The sequence below is a fragment of the Osmerus eperlanus genome, chromosome 17 (genome assembly GCF_963692335.1).
Source record: "Osmerus eperlanus chromosome 17, fOsmEpe2.1, whole genome shotgun sequence".
NCBI lineage: Eukaryota > Metazoa > Chordata > Actinopteri > Osmeriformes > Osmeridae > Osmerus > Osmerus eperlanus.
This window is the reverse complement of record NC_085034.1, coordinates 13332013-13345251: the sequence shown is the minus strand read 5'-3', so window position 1 is coordinate 13345251 and position 13239 is coordinate 13332013. Positions and strand designations below refer to the sequence as shown.

General features: G+C 53.5%; 26 non-coding genes across 26 annotated transcripts; all 26 read right to left on the bottom strand.

Moving 5' to 3' along the window:
- Nucleotides 1-161: 161 nt before the first annotated feature.
- Nucleotides 162-234, bottom strand: trnaf-gaa (transfer RNA phenylalanine (anticodon GAA)). Its single transcript has one exon. It is a non-coding gene; the product is annotated as a tRNA-Phe (tRNA).
- An 84-nt stretch (nucleotides 235-318) lies between these two features.
- On the bottom strand, nucleotides 319-392 carry trnai-aau (transfer RNA isoleucine (anticodon AAU)). Its single transcript has one exon. It is a non-coding gene; the product is annotated as a tRNA-Ile (tRNA).
- A 669-nt stretch (nucleotides 393-1061) lies between these two features.
- On the bottom strand, nucleotides 1062-1134 carry trnaf-gaa (transfer RNA phenylalanine (anticodon GAA)). Its single transcript has one exon. It is a non-coding gene; the product is annotated as a tRNA-Phe (tRNA).
- Nucleotides 1135-1218: 84 nt separating this feature from the next.
- On the bottom strand, nucleotides 1219-1292 carry trnai-aau (transfer RNA isoleucine (anticodon AAU)). Its single transcript has one exon. It is a non-coding gene; the product is annotated as a tRNA-Ile (tRNA).
- Nucleotides 1293-2411: 1119 nt separating this feature from the next.
- On the bottom strand, nucleotides 2412-2484 carry trnaf-gaa (transfer RNA phenylalanine (anticodon GAA)). The gene has a single exon. It is a non-coding gene; the product is annotated as a tRNA-Phe (tRNA).
- Nucleotides 2485-2568: 84 nt separating this feature from the next.
- Nucleotides 2569-2642, bottom strand: trnai-aau (transfer RNA isoleucine (anticodon AAU)). The gene has a single exon. It is a non-coding gene; the product is annotated as a tRNA-Ile (tRNA).
- A 670-nt stretch (nucleotides 2643-3312) lies between these two features.
- On the bottom strand, nucleotides 3313-3385 carry trnaf-gaa (transfer RNA phenylalanine (anticodon GAA)). Its single transcript has one exon. It is a non-coding gene; the product is annotated as a tRNA-Phe (tRNA).
- An 84-nt stretch (nucleotides 3386-3469) lies between these two features.
- trnai-aau (transfer RNA isoleucine (anticodon AAU)) lies at nucleotides 3470-3543 on the bottom strand. Its single transcript has one exon. It is a non-coding gene; the product is annotated as a tRNA-Ile (tRNA).
- Nucleotides 3544-4213: 670 nt separating this feature from the next.
- Nucleotides 4214-4286, bottom strand: trnaf-gaa (transfer RNA phenylalanine (anticodon GAA)). The gene has a single exon. It is a non-coding gene; the product is annotated as a tRNA-Phe (tRNA).
- Nucleotides 4287-4370: 84 nt separating this feature from the next.
- On the bottom strand, nucleotides 4371-4444 carry trnai-aau (transfer RNA isoleucine (anticodon AAU)). Its single transcript has one exon. It is a non-coding gene; the product is annotated as a tRNA-Ile (tRNA).
- A 669-nt stretch (nucleotides 4445-5113) lies between these two features.
- On the bottom strand, nucleotides 5114-5186 carry trnaf-gaa (transfer RNA phenylalanine (anticodon GAA)). The gene has a single exon. It is a non-coding gene; the product is annotated as a tRNA-Phe (tRNA).
- Nucleotides 5187-5270: 84 nt separating this feature from the next.
- Nucleotides 5271-5344, bottom strand: trnai-aau (transfer RNA isoleucine (anticodon AAU)). The gene has a single exon. It is a non-coding gene; the product is annotated as a tRNA-Ile (tRNA).
- A 1118-nt stretch (nucleotides 5345-6462) lies between these two features.
- trnaf-gaa (transfer RNA phenylalanine (anticodon GAA)) lies at nucleotides 6463-6535 on the bottom strand. Its single transcript has one exon. It is a non-coding gene; the product is annotated as a tRNA-Phe (tRNA).
- An 84-nt stretch (nucleotides 6536-6619) lies between these two features.
- trnai-aau (transfer RNA isoleucine (anticodon AAU)) lies at nucleotides 6620-6693 on the bottom strand. The gene has a single exon. It is a non-coding gene; the product is annotated as a tRNA-Ile (tRNA).
- Nucleotides 6694-7363: 670 nt separating this feature from the next.
- trnaf-gaa (transfer RNA phenylalanine (anticodon GAA)) lies at nucleotides 7364-7436 on the bottom strand. The gene has a single exon. It is a non-coding gene; the product is annotated as a tRNA-Phe (tRNA).
- Nucleotides 7437-7520: 84 nt separating this feature from the next.
- Nucleotides 7521-7594, bottom strand: trnai-aau (transfer RNA isoleucine (anticodon AAU)). Its single transcript has one exon. It is a non-coding gene; the product is annotated as a tRNA-Ile (tRNA).
- A 1120-nt stretch (nucleotides 7595-8714) lies between these two features.
- On the bottom strand, nucleotides 8715-8787 carry trnaf-gaa (transfer RNA phenylalanine (anticodon GAA)). The gene has a single exon. It is a non-coding gene; the product is annotated as a tRNA-Phe (tRNA).
- An 84-nt stretch (nucleotides 8788-8871) lies between these two features.
- On the bottom strand, nucleotides 8872-8945 carry trnai-aau (transfer RNA isoleucine (anticodon AAU)). Its single transcript has one exon. It is a non-coding gene; the product is annotated as a tRNA-Ile (tRNA).
- A 670-nt stretch (nucleotides 8946-9615) lies between these two features.
- trnaf-gaa (transfer RNA phenylalanine (anticodon GAA)) lies at nucleotides 9616-9688 on the bottom strand. Its single transcript has one exon. It is a non-coding gene; the product is annotated as a tRNA-Phe (tRNA).
- Nucleotides 9689-9772: 84 nt separating this feature from the next.
- Nucleotides 9773-9846, bottom strand: trnai-aau (transfer RNA isoleucine (anticodon AAU)). Its single transcript has one exon. It is a non-coding gene; the product is annotated as a tRNA-Ile (tRNA).
- Nucleotides 9847-10516: 670 nt separating this feature from the next.
- Nucleotides 10517-10589, bottom strand: trnaf-gaa (transfer RNA phenylalanine (anticodon GAA)). The gene has a single exon. It is a non-coding gene; the product is annotated as a tRNA-Phe (tRNA).
- Nucleotides 10590-10673: 84 nt separating this feature from the next.
- trnai-aau (transfer RNA isoleucine (anticodon AAU)) lies at nucleotides 10674-10747 on the bottom strand. The gene has a single exon. It is a non-coding gene; the product is annotated as a tRNA-Ile (tRNA).
- A 670-nt stretch (nucleotides 10748-11417) lies between these two features.
- On the bottom strand, nucleotides 11418-11490 carry trnaf-gaa (transfer RNA phenylalanine (anticodon GAA)). The gene has a single exon. It is a non-coding gene; the product is annotated as a tRNA-Phe (tRNA).
- Nucleotides 11491-11574: 84 nt separating this feature from the next.
- On the bottom strand, nucleotides 11575-11648 carry trnai-aau (transfer RNA isoleucine (anticodon AAU)). The gene has a single exon. It is a non-coding gene; the product is annotated as a tRNA-Ile (tRNA).
- Nucleotides 11649-12768: 1120 nt separating this feature from the next.
- On the bottom strand, nucleotides 12769-12841 carry trnaf-gaa (transfer RNA phenylalanine (anticodon GAA)). The gene has a single exon. It is a non-coding gene; the product is annotated as a tRNA-Phe (tRNA).
- An 84-nt stretch (nucleotides 12842-12925) lies between these two features.
- On the bottom strand, nucleotides 12926-12999 carry trnai-aau (transfer RNA isoleucine (anticodon AAU)). The gene has a single exon. It is a non-coding gene; the product is annotated as a tRNA-Ile (tRNA).
- Between the last annotated feature and the right edge of the window lie 240 nt (nucleotides 13000-13239).

The window sequence follows — 13239 nt, the reverse complement described above, 5'->3', positions numbered from 1 at the left end:
TCTCACATCAGATCTTTAAAAGGGACAAGTTTATGCAGTACGTCCCGTGTCGCGCATTTCTTTGACCAGTCAGCGGTCAGCAGTGCTTTGGCGTGACCTTTGAGAAAACACACCGTCAACCACTTCCTTGAGTAGACTCTACTTTAGAGACGCCAAAACTTTGCCGAAACCCAGGATCGAACCAGGGACCTTCAGATCTTCAGTCTAACGCTATCCCAACTGAGCTATTTCGGCACATAGACCAATGCCTTCAGTAGCATGTCGAAGCCTGTCCACAAACGCAGGGAAGGAAGGAAAAGACCTCCAAAAAGCTCTCAATGGCCCGTAAGGGGATCGAACCCGTGACCTTGGCGTTATTAGCACCACGCTCTGACCAACTGAGCTAACAGGCCAATGACACCACGTGAAGCTACGGAAACGTGGTGTCCTCGGCGCCACCTTGTGTCGGCGTGAAAAACCGGTCTTGTTTGGCCCACGCCACCAGGCGCTTTTTTCGCTGCAAATTCAAGTGGATGTCAAGAAAGCAACGAAACGGGAGCTAGCAGCATTCCGAGACTCCAATGTGCACTGCCGAAATGGTACGGCGTTCGCTTATCATGCAAGAGGTAGCGGGATAGACGCCAGCATTGTCCAACACCGTCTTCTTCTTTTTCGTCTTTTGGCAGTTTCCCCTAAAGTACAGCTCCGCTGCACGTTCTGCAGTCTATCTCCCAACGCAGACAGCACCCCCTCGATGCAGCTGGTCGTCATCTTTATCGCGACACAAGCCACTCTCTCCTGTCGTCCTTTTAGCGGCAAGCACAGGAACGTCTCCAAATCCTCAATCGGCGGGGGCGTTTTGCGGCTTGACATTCCATCCAATGGAGGGAAAACACGGCCCACTGGTGCACAGCGCTGCGCTCTCACCTCAGATATTTAAAAGGGACAAGTTTATGCAGTACGTCCCGTGTCGCGCATTTCTTTGACCAGTCAGCGGTCAGCAGTGCTTTGGCGTGACCTTTGAGAAAACACACCGTCAACCACTTCCTTGAGTAGACTCTACTTTGGAGACGCCAAAGCTTTGCCGAAACCCGGGATCGAACCAGGGACCTTTAGATCTTCAGTCTAACGCTCTCCCAACTGAGCTATTTCGGCACAGAGACCACTGCCTTCAGTAGCATGTCGAAGCCTGGCCACAAACGCGGGGAAGGAAGGAAAAGACCTCCAAAAAGCTCTCAATGGCCCGTAAGGGGATCGAACCCGTGACCTTGGCGTTATTAGCACCACGCTCTGACCAACTGAGCTAACAGGCCAATGACACCACGTGAAGCTACGGAAACGTGGTGTCCTCAGCGCCACCTTGTGTCGGCGTGAAACAACCGGTCTTGTTTGGCCCACGCCACCAGGCGCTTTTTCGCTGCAAATTCAAGTGGATGTCAAGAAAGCAACGAAACGGGAGCTAGCAGCATTCCGAGACTCCAATGTGCACTGCCGAAATGGTACGGCGTTTGCTTATCATGCAAGAGGTAGCGGGATAGACGCCAGCATTGTCCAATACCGTCTTCTTCTTTTTCGTCTTTTGGCAGTTTCCCCTAAAGTACAGCTCCGCTGCACGTTCTGCAGTCTATCTCCCAACGCAGACAGCACCCCCTCGATGCAGCTGGTCATCATCTTCATCGCGACACAAGCCACTCTCTCCTGTCGTCCTTTTAGCGGCAAGCACAGGAACGTCTCCAAATCCTCAATCGGCGGGGGCGTTTTGCGGCTTGACATTTCATCCAACGGAAACGTGGTGTCCTCGGCGCCACCTCGTGTCGGCGTGAAACAACCGGTCGTGTTTGGCCCACGCCACCAGGCGCTTTTTTCGCTGCAAATTCAAGTGGATGTCAAGAAAGCAACGAAACGGGAGCTAGCAGCATTCCGAGACTCCAAGGTGCACTGCCGAAATGGTACGGCGTTCGCTTATCATGCAAGAGCTAGCGGGATAGACGCCAGCATTGTCCAATACCGTCTTCTTCTTTTTCGCCTTTTGGCATTTTCCCCTAAAGTACAGCTCCGCTGCACGTTCTGCAGTCTATCTCCCAACGCAGACAGCACCCCCTCGATGCAGCTGGTCGTCATCTTCATCGCGACACAAGCCACTCTCTCCTGTCGTCCTTTTAGCGGCAAGCACAGGAACGTCTCCAAATCCTCAATCGGCGGGGGCGTTTTGCGGCTTGACATTCCATCCAATGGAGGGAAAACACGGCCCACTGGTGCACAGCGCTGCGCTCTCACCTCAGATATTTAAAAGGGACAAGTTCATGCAGTACGTCCCGTGTCGCGCATTTCTTTGACCAGTCAGCGGTCAGCAGTGCTTTGGCGTGACCTTTGAGAAAACACACCGTCAACCACTTCCTTGAGTAGACTCTACTTTGGAGACGCCAAAGCTTTGCCGAAACCCGGGATCGAACCAGGGACCTTTAGATCTTCAGTCTAACGCTCTCCCAACTGAGCTATTTCGGCACAGAGACCACTGCCTTCAGTAGCATGTCGAAGCCTGGCCACAAACGCGGGGAAGGAAGGAAAAGACCTCCAAAAAGCTCTCAATGGCCCGAAAGGGGATCGAACCCGTGACCTTGGCGTTATTAGCACCACGCTCTGACCAACTGAGCTAACAGGCCAATGACACCACGTGAAGCTACGGAAACGTGGTGTCCTCGGCGCCACCTTGTGTCGGCGTGAAACAACCGGTCTTGTTTGGCCCACGCCACCAGGCGCTTTTTTCGCTGCAAATTCAAGTGGATGTCAAGAAAGCAACGAAACGGGAGCTAGCAGCATTCCGAGACTCCAAGGTGCACTGCCGAAATGATACGGCGTTCGCTTATCATGCAAGAGGTAGCGTGATAGACGCCAGCATTGTCCAATACCGTCTTCTTCTTTTTCGCCTTTTGGCAGTTTCCCCTAAAGTACAGCTCCGCTGCACGTTCTGCAGTCTATCTCCCAACGCAGACAGCACCCCCTCGATGCAGCTGGTCGTCATCTTCATCGCGACACAAGCCACTCTCTCCTGTCGTCCTTTTAGCGGCAAGCACAGGAACGTCTCCAAATCCTCAATCGGCGGGGGCATTTTGCGGCTTGACATTTCATCCAATGGAGGGAAAACACGGCCCACTGGTGCACAGCGCTGCGCTCTCACCTCAGATCTTTAAAAGGGACAAGTTTATGCAGTACGTCCCGTGTCGCGCATTTCTTTGACCTGTCAGCGGTCAGCAGTGCTTTGGCGTGACCTTTGAGAAAACACACCGTCAACCACTTCCTTGAGTAGACTCTACTTTGGAGACGCCAAAGCTTTGCCAAAACCCGGGATCGAACCAGGGACCTTTAGATCTTCAGTCTAACGCTCTCCCAACTGAGCTATTTCGGCACAGAGACCACTGCCTTCAGTAGCATGTCGAAGCCTGGCCACAAACGCGGGGAAGGAAGGAAAAGACCTCCAAAAAGCTCTCAATGGCCCGTAAGGGGATCGAACCCGTGACCTTGGCGTTATTAGCACCACGCTCTGACCAACTGAGCTAACAGGCCAATGACACCACGTGAAGCTACGGAAACGTGGTGTCCTCGGCGCCACCTTGTGTCGGCGTGAAACAACCGGTCTTGTTTGGCCCACGCCACCAGGCGCTTTTTTCGCTGCAAATTCAAGTGGATGTCAAGAAAGCAACGAAACGGGAGCTAGCAGCATTCCGAGACTCCAATGTGCACTGCCGAAATGGTACGGCGTTCGCTTATCATGCAAGAGGTAGCGGGATAGACGCCAGCATTGTCCAATACCGTCTTCTTCTTTTTCGCCTTTTGGCAGTGTCCCCTAAAGTACAGCTCCGCTGCACGTTCTGCAGTCTATCTCCCAACGCAGACAGCACCCCCTCGATGCAGCTGGTCGTCATCTTCATCGCGACACAAGCCACTCTCTCCTGTCGTCCTTTTAGCGGCAAGCACAGGAACGTCTCCAAATCCTCAATCGGCGGGGGCGTTTTGCGGCTTGACATTTCATCCAATGGAGGGAAAACACGGCCCACTGGTGCACAGCGCTGCGCTCTCACATCAGATCTTTAAAAGGGACAAGTTTATGCAGTACGTCCCGTGTCGCGCATTTCTTTGACCAGTCAGCGGTCAGCAGTGCTTTGGCGTGACCTTTGAGAAAACACACCGTCAACCACTTCCTTGAGTAGACTCTACTTTAGAGACGCCAAAACTTTGCCGAAACCCAGGATCGAACCAGGGACCTTCAGATCTTCAGTCTAACGCTATCCCAACTGAGCTATTTCGGAACATAGACCAATGCCTTCAGTAGCATGTCGAAGCCTGTCCACAAACGCAGGGAAGGAAGGAAAAGACCTCCAAAAAGCTCTCAATGGCCCGTAAGGGGATCGAACCCGTGACCTTGGCGTTATTAGCACCACGCTCTGACCAACTGAGCTAACAGGCCAATGACACCACGTGAAGCTACGGAAACGTGGTGTCCTCGGCGCCACCTTGTGTCGGCGTGAAAAACCGGTCTTGTTTGGCCCACGCCACCAGGCGCTTTTTTCGCTGCAAATTCAAGTGGATGTCAAGAAAGCAACGAAACGGGAGCTAGCAGCATTCCGAGACTCCAATGTGCACTGCCGAAATGGTACGGCGTTCGCTTATCATGCAAGAGGTAGCGGGATAGACGCCAGCATTGTCCAACACCGTCTTCTTCTTTTTCGTCTTTTGGCAGTTTCCCCTAAAGTACAGCTCCGCTGCACGTTCTGCAGTCTATCTCCCAACGCAGACAGCACCCCCTCGATGCAGCTGGTCGTCATCTTTATCGCGACACAAGCCACTCTCTCCTGTCGTCCTTTTAGCGGCAAGCACAGGAACGTCTCCAAATCCTCAATCGGCGGGGGCGTTTTGCGGCTTGACATTCCATCCAATGGAGGGAAAACACGGCCCACTGGTGCACAGCGCTGCGCTCTCACCTCAGATATTTAAAAGGGACAAGTTTATGCAGTACGTCCCGTGTCGCGCATTTCTTTGACCAGTCAGAGGTCAGCAGTGCTTTGGCGTGACCTTTGAGAAAACACACCGTCAACCACTTCCTTGAGTAGACTCTACTTTGGAGACGCCAAAGCTTTGCCGAAACCCGGGATCGAACCAGGGACCTTTAGATCTTCAGTCTAACGCTCTCCCAACTGAGCTATTTCGGCACAGAGACCACTGCCTTCAGTAGCATGTCGAAGCCTGGCCACAAACGCGGGGAAGGAAGGAAAAGACCTCCAAAAAGCTCTCAATGGCCCGTAAGGGGATCGAACCCGTGACCTTGGCGTTATTAGCACCACGCTCTGACCAACTGAGCTAACAGGCCAATGACACCACGTGAAGCTACGGAAACGTGGTGTCCTCAGCGCCACCTTGTGTCGGCATGAAACAACCGGTCTTGTTTGGCCCACGCCACCAGGCGCTTTTTCGCTGCAAATTCAAGTGGATGTCAAGAAAGCAACGAAACGGGAGCTAGCAGCATTCCGAGACTCCAATGTGCACTGCCGAAATGGTACGGCGTTTGCTTATCATGCAAGAGGTAGCGGGATAGACGCCAGCATTGTCCAATACCGTCTTCTTCTTTTTCGTCTTTTGGCAGTTTCCCCTAAAGTACAGCTCCGCTGCACGTTCTGCAGTCTATCTCCCAACGCAGACAGCACCCCCTCGATGCAGCTGGTCATCATCTTCATCGCGACACAAGCCACTCTCTCCTGTCGTCCTTTTAGCGGCAAGCACAGGAACGTCTCCAAATCCTCAATCGGCGGGGGCGTTTTGCGGCTTGACATTTCATCCAACGGAAACGTGGTGTCCTCGGCGCCACCTCGTGTCGGCGTGAAACAACCGGTCGTGTTTGGCCCACGCCACCAGGCGCTTTTTTCGCTGCAAATTCAAGTGGATGTCAAGAAAGCAACGAAACGGGAGCTAGCAGCATTCCGAGACTCCAAGGTGCACTGCCGAAATGGTACGGCGTTCGCTTATCATGCAAGAGGTAGCGGGATAGACGCCAGCATTGTCCAACACCGTCTTCTTCTTTTTCGCCTTTTGGCAGTTTCCCTAAAGTACAGCTCCGCTGCACGTTCTGCAGTCTATCTCCCAACGCAGACAGCACCCCCTCGATGCAGCTGGTCGTCATTTTCATCGCGACACAAGCCACTCTCTCCTGTCGTCCTTTTAGCGGCAAGCACAGGAACGTCTCCAAATCCTCAATCGGCGGGGGCGTTTTGCGGCTTGACATTCCATCCAATGGAGGGAAAACACGGCCCACTGGTGCACAGCGCTGCGCTCTCACCTCAGATATTTAAAAGGGACAAGTTTATGCAGTACGTCCCGTGTCGCGCATTTCTTTGACCAGTCAGCGGTCAGCAGTGCTTTGGCGTGACCTTTGAGAAAACACACCGTCAACCACTTCCTTGAGTAGACTCTACTTTGGAGACGCCAAAGCTTTGCCGAAACCCGGGATCGAACCAGGGACCTTTAGATCTTCAGTCTAACGCTCTCCCAACTGAGCTATTTCGGCACAGAGACCATTGCCTTCAGTAGCATGTCGAAGCCTGGCCACAAACGCGGGGAAGGAAGGAAAAGACCTCCAAAAAGCTCTCAATGGCCCGTAAGGGGATCGAACCCGTGACCTTGGCGTTATTAGCACCACGCTCTGACCAACTGAGCTAACAGGCCAATGACACCACGTGAAGCTACGGAAACGTGGTGTCCTCGGCGCCACCTTGTGTCGGCGTGAAACAACCGGTCTTGTTTGGCCCACGCCACCAGGCGCTTTTTTCGCTGCAAATTCAAGTGGATGTCAAGAAAGCAACGAAACGGGAGCTAGCAGCATTCCGAGACTCCAATGTGCACTGCCGAAATGGTACGGCGTTCGCTTATCATGCAAGAGGTAGCGGGATAGACGCCAGCATTGTCCAATACCGTCTTCTTCTTTTTCGCCTTTTGGCAGTGTCCCCTAAAGTACAGCTCCGCTGCACGTTCTGCAGTCTATCTCCCAACGCAGACAGCACCCCCTCGATGCAGCTGGTCGTCATCTTCATCGCGACACAAGCCACTCTCTCCTGTCGTCCTTTTAGCGGCAAGCACAGGAACGTCTCCAAATCCTCAATCGGCGGGGGCGTTTTGCGGCTTGACATTCCATCCAATGGAGGGAAAACACGGCCCACTGGTGCACAGCGCTGCGCTCTCACCTCAGATATTTAAAAGGGACAAGTTTATGCAGTACGTCCCGTGTCGCGCATTTCTTTGACCAGTCAGCGGTCAGCAGTGCTTTGGCGTGACCTTTGAGAAAACACACCGTCAACCACTTCCTTGAGTAGACTCTACTTTGGAGACGCCAAAGCTTTGCCGAAACCCGGGATCGAACCAGGGACCTTTAGATCTTCAGTCTAACGCTCTCCCAACTGAGCAATTTCGGCACAGAGACCACTGCCTTCAGTAGCATGTCGAAGCCTGGCCACAAACGCGGGGAAGGAAGGAAAAGACCTCCAAAAAGCTCTCAATGGCCCGTAAGGGGATCGAACCCGTGACCTTGGCGTTATTAGCACCACGCTCTGACCAACTGAGCTAACAGGCCAATGACACCACGTGAAGCTACGGAAACGTGGTGTCCTCGGCGCCACCTTGTGTCGGCGTGAAACAACCGGTCTTGTTTGGCCCACGCCACCAGGCGCTTTTTTCGCTGCAAATTCAAGTGGATGTCAAGAAAGCAACGAAACGGGAGCTAGCAGCATTCCGAGACTCCAATGTGCACTGCCGAAATGGTACGGCGTTCGCTTATCATGCAAGAGGTAGCGGGATAGACGCCAGCATTGTCCAATACCGTCTTCTTCTTTTTCGTCTTTTGGCAGTTTCCCCTAAAGTACAGCTCCGCTGCACGTTCTGCAGTCTATCTCCCAACGCAGACAGCACCCCCTCGATGCAGCTGGTCATCATCTTCATCGCGACACAAGCCACTCTCTCCTGTCGTCCTTTTAGCGGCAAGCACAGGAACGTCTCCAAATCCTCAATCGGCGGGGGGGTTTTGCGGCTTGACATTTCATCCAACGGAAACGTGGTGTCCTCGGCGCCACCTCGTGTCGGCGTGAAACAACCGGTCGTGTTTGGCCCACGCCACCAGGCGCTTTTTTCGCTGCAAATTCAAGTGGATGTCAAGAAAGCAACGAAACGGGAGCTAGCAGCATTCCGAGACTCCAAGGTGCACTGCCGAAATGGTACGGCGTTCGCTTATCATGCAAGAGCTAGCGGGATAGACGCCAGCATTGTCCAATACCGTCTTCTTCTTTTTCGCCTTTTGGCATTTTCCCCTAAAGTACAGCTCCGCTGCACGTTCTGCAGTCTATCTCCCAACGCAGACAGCACCCCCTCGATGCAGCTGGTCGTCATCTTCATCGCGACACAAGCCACTCTCTCCTGTCGTCCTTTTAGCGGCAAGCACAGGAACGTCTCCAAATCCTCAATCGGCGGGGGCGTTTTGCGGCTTGACATTCCATCCAATGGAGGGAAAACACGGCCCACTGGTGCACAGCGCTGCGCTCTCACCTCAGATATTTAAAAGGGACAAGTTCATGCAGTACGTCCCGTGTCGCGCATTTCTTTGACCAGTCAGCGGTCAGCAGTGCTTTGGCGTGACCTTTGAGAAAACACACCGTCAACCACTTCCTTGAGTAGACTCTACTTTGGAGACGCCAAAGCTTTGCCGAAACCCGGGATCGAACCAGGGACCTTTAGATCTTCAGTCTAACGCTCTCCCAACTGAGCTATTTCGGCACAGAGACCACTGCCTTCAGTAGCATGTCGAAGCCTGGCCACAAACGCGGGGAAGGAAGGAAAAGACCTCCAAAAAGCTCTCAATGGCCCGAAAGGGGATCGAACCCGTGACCTTGGCGTTATTAGCACCACGCTCTGACCAACTGAGCTAACAGGCCAATGACACCACGTGAAGCTACGGAAACGTGGTGTCCTCGGCGCCACCTTGTGTCGGCGTGAAACAACCGGTCTTGTTTGGCCCACGCCACCAGGCGCTTTTTTCGCTGCAAATTCAAGTGGATGTCAAGAAAGCAACGAAACGGGAGCTAGCAGCATTCCGAGACTCCAAGTTGCACTGCCGAAATGATACGGCGTTCGCTTATCATGCAAGAGGTAGCGTGATAGACGCCAGCATTGTCCAATACCGTCTTCTTCTTTTTCGCCTTTTGGCAGTTTCCCCTAAAGTACAGCTCCGCTGCACGTTCTGCAGTCTATCTCCCAACGCAGACAGCACCCCCTCGATGCAGCTGGTCGTCATCTTCATCGCGACACAAGCCACTCTCTCCTGTCGTCCTTTTAGCGGCAAGCACAGGAACGTCTCCAAATCCTCAATCGGCGGGGGCATTTTGCGGCTTGACATTTCATCCAATGGAGGGAAAACACGGCCCACTGGTGCACAGCGCTGCGCTCTCACCTCAGATCTTTAAAAGGGACAAGTTTATGCAGTACGTCCCGTGTCGCGCATTTCTTTGACCTGTCAGCGGTCAGCAGTGCTTTGGCGTGACCTTTGAGAAAACACACCGTCAACCACTTCCTTGAGTAGACTCTACTTTGGAGACGCCAAAGCTTTGCCAAAACCCGGGATCGAACCAGGGACCTTTAGATCTTCAGTCTAACGCTCTCCCAACTGAGCTATTTCGGCACAGAGACCACTGCCTTCAGTAGCATGTCGAAGCCTGGCCACAAACGCGGGGAAGGAAGGAAAAGACCTCCAAAAAGCTCTCAATGGCCCGTAAGGGGATCGAACCCGTGACCTTGGCGTTATTAGCACCACGCTCTGACCAACTGAGCTAACAGGCCAATGACGCCACGTGAAGCAACGGAAACGTGGTGTCCTCGGCGCCACCTCGTGTCGGCGTGAAACAACCGGTCGTGTTTGGCCCACGCCACCAGGCGCTTTTTTCGCTGCAAATTCAAGTGGATGTCAAGAAAGCAACGAAACGGGAGCTAGCAGCATTCCGAGACTCCAAGGTGCACTGCCGAAATGGTACGGCGTTCGCTTATCATGCAAGAGGTAGCGGGATAGACGCCAGCATTGTCCAACACCGTCTTCTTCTTTTTCGCCTTTTGGCAGTTTCCCCTAAAGTACAGCTCCGCTGCACGTTCTGCAGTCTATCTCCCAACGCAGACAGCACCCCCTCGATGCAGCTGGTCGTCATTTTCATCGCGACACAAGCCACTCTCTCCTGTCGTCCTTTTAGCGGCAAGCACAGGAACGTCTCCAAATCCTCAATCGGCGGGGGCGTTTTGCGGCTTGACATTCCATCCAATGGAGGGAAAACACGGCCCACTGGTGCACAGCGCTGCGCTCTCACCTCAGATATTTAAAAGGGACAAGTTTATGCAGTACGTCCCGTGTCGCGCATTTCTTTGACCAGTCAGCGGTCAGCAGTGCTTTGGCGTGACCTTTGAGAAAACACACCGTCAACCACTTCCTTGAGTAGACTCTACTTTGGAGACGCCAAAGCTTTGCCGAAACCCGGGATCGAACCAGGGACCTTTAGATCTTCAGTCTAACGCTCTCCCAACTGAGCTATTTCGGCACAGAGACCATTGCCTTCAGTAGCATGTCGAAGCCTGGCCACAAACGCGGGGAAGGAAGGAAAAGACCTCCAAAAAGCTCTCAATGGCCCGTAAGGGGATCGAACCCGTGACCTTGGCGTTATTAGCACCACGCTCTGACCAACTGAGCTAACAGGCCAATGACACCACGTGAAGCTACGGAAACGTGGTGTCCTCGGCGCCACCTTGTGTCGGCGTGAAACAACCGGTCTTGTTTGGCCCACGCCACCAGGCGCTTTTTTCGCTGCAAATTCAAGTGGATGTCAAGAAAGCAACGAAACGGGAGCTAGCAGCCTTCCGAGACTCCAATGTGCACTGCCGAAATGGTACGGCGTTCGCTTATCATGCAAGAGGTAGCGGGATAGACGCCAGCATTGTCCAATACCGTCTTCTTCTTTTTCGCCTTTTGGCAGTGTCCCCTAAAGTACAGCTCCGCTGCACGTTCTGCAGTCTATCTCCCAACGCAGACAGCACCCCCTCGATGCAGCTGGTCGTCATCTTCATCGCGACACAAGCCACTCTCTCCTGTCGTCCTTTTAGCGGCAAGCACAGGAACGTCTCCAAATCCTCAATCGGCGGGGGCGTTTTGCGGCTTGACATTCCATCCAATGGAGGGAAAACACGGCCCACTGGTGCACAGCGCTGCGCTCTCACCTCAGATATTTAAAAGGGACAAGTTTATGCAGTACGTCCCGTGTCGCGCATTTCTTTGACCAGTCAGCGGTCAGCAGTGCTTTGGCGTGACCTTTGAGAAAACACACCGTCAACCACTTCCTTGAGTAGACTCTACTTTGGAGACGCCAAAGCTTTGCCGAAACCCGGGATCGAACCAGGGACCTTTAGATCTTCAGTCTAACGCTCTCCCAACTGAGCAATTTCGGCACAGAGACCACTGCCTTCAGTAGCATGTCGAAGCCTGGCCACAAACGCGGGGAAGGAAGGAAAAGACCTCCAAAAAGCTCTCAATGGCCCGTAAGGGGATCGAACCCGTGACCTTGGCGTTATTAGCACCACGCTCTGACCAACTGAGCTAACAGGCCAATGACACCACGTGAAGCTACGGAAACGTGGTGTCCTCGGCGCCACCTTGTGTCGGCGTGAAACAACCGGTCTTGTTTGGCCCACGCCACCAGGCGCTTTTTTCGCTGCAAATTCAAGTGGATGTCAAGAAAGCAACGAAACGGGAGCTAGCAGCATTCCGAGACTCCAATGTGCACTGCCGAAATGGTACGGCGTTCGCTTATCATGCAAGAGGTAGCGGGATAGACGCCAGCATTGTCCAATACCGTCTTCTTCTTTTTCGTCTTTTGGCAGTTTCCCCTAAAGTACAGCTCCGCTGCACGTTCTGCAGTCTATCTCCCAACGCAGACAGCACCCCCTCGATGCAGCTGGTCATCATCTTCATCGCGACACAAGCCACTCTCTCCTGTCGTCCTTTTAGCGGCAAGCACAGGAACGTCTCCAAATCCTCAATCGGCGGGGGGGTTTTGCGGCTTGACATTTCATCCAACGGAAACGTGGTGTCCTCGGCGCCACCTCGTGTCGGCGTGAAACAACCGGTCGTGTTTGGCCCACGCCACCAGGCGCTTTTTTCGCTGCAAATTCAAGTGGATGTCAAGAAAGCAACGAAACGGGAGCTAGCAGCATTCCGAGACTCCAAGGTGCACTGCCGAAATGGTACGGCGTTCGCTTATCATGCAAGAGCTAGCGGGATAGACGCCAGCATTGTCCAATACCGTCTTCTTCTTTTTCGCCTTTTGGCATTTTCCCCTAAAGTACAGCTCCGCTGCACGTTCTGCAGTCTATCTCCCAACGCAGACAGCACCCCCTCGATGCAGCTGGTCGTCATCTTCATCGCGACACAAGCCACTCTCTCCTGTCGTCCTTTTAGCGGCAAGCACAGGAACGTCTCCAAATCCTCAATCGGCGGGGGCGTTTTGCGGCTTGACATTCCATCCAATGGAGGGAAAACACGGCCCACTGGTGCACAGCGCTGCGCTCTCACCTCAGATATTTAAAAGGGACAAGTTCATGCAGTACGTCCCGTGTCGCGCATTTCTTTGACCAGTCAGCGGTCAGCAGTGCTTTGGCGTGACCTTTGAGAAAACACACCGTCAACCACTTCCTTGAGTAGACTCTACTTTGGAGACGCCAAAGCTTTGCCGAAACCCGGGATCGAACCAGGGACCTTTAGATCTTCAGTCTAACGCTCTCCCAACTGAGCTATTTCGGCACAGAGACCACTGCCTTCAGTAGCATGTCGAAGCCTGGCCACAAACGCGGGGAAGGAAGGAAAAGACCTCCAAAAAGCTCTCAATGGCCCGAAAGGGGATCGAACCCGTGACCTTGGCGTTATTAGCACCACGCTCTGACCAACTGAGCTAACAGGCCAATGACACCACGTGAAGCTACGGAAACGTGGTGTCCTCGGCGCCACCTTGTGTCGGCGTGAAACAACCGGTCTTGTTTGGCCCACGCCACCAGGCGCTTTTTTCGCTGCAAATTCAAGTGGATGTCAAGAAAGCAACGAAACGGGAGCTAGCAGCATTCCGAGACTCCAAGGTGCACTGCCGAAATGATACGGCGTTCGCTTATCATGCAAGAGGTAGCGTGATAGACGCCAGCATTGTC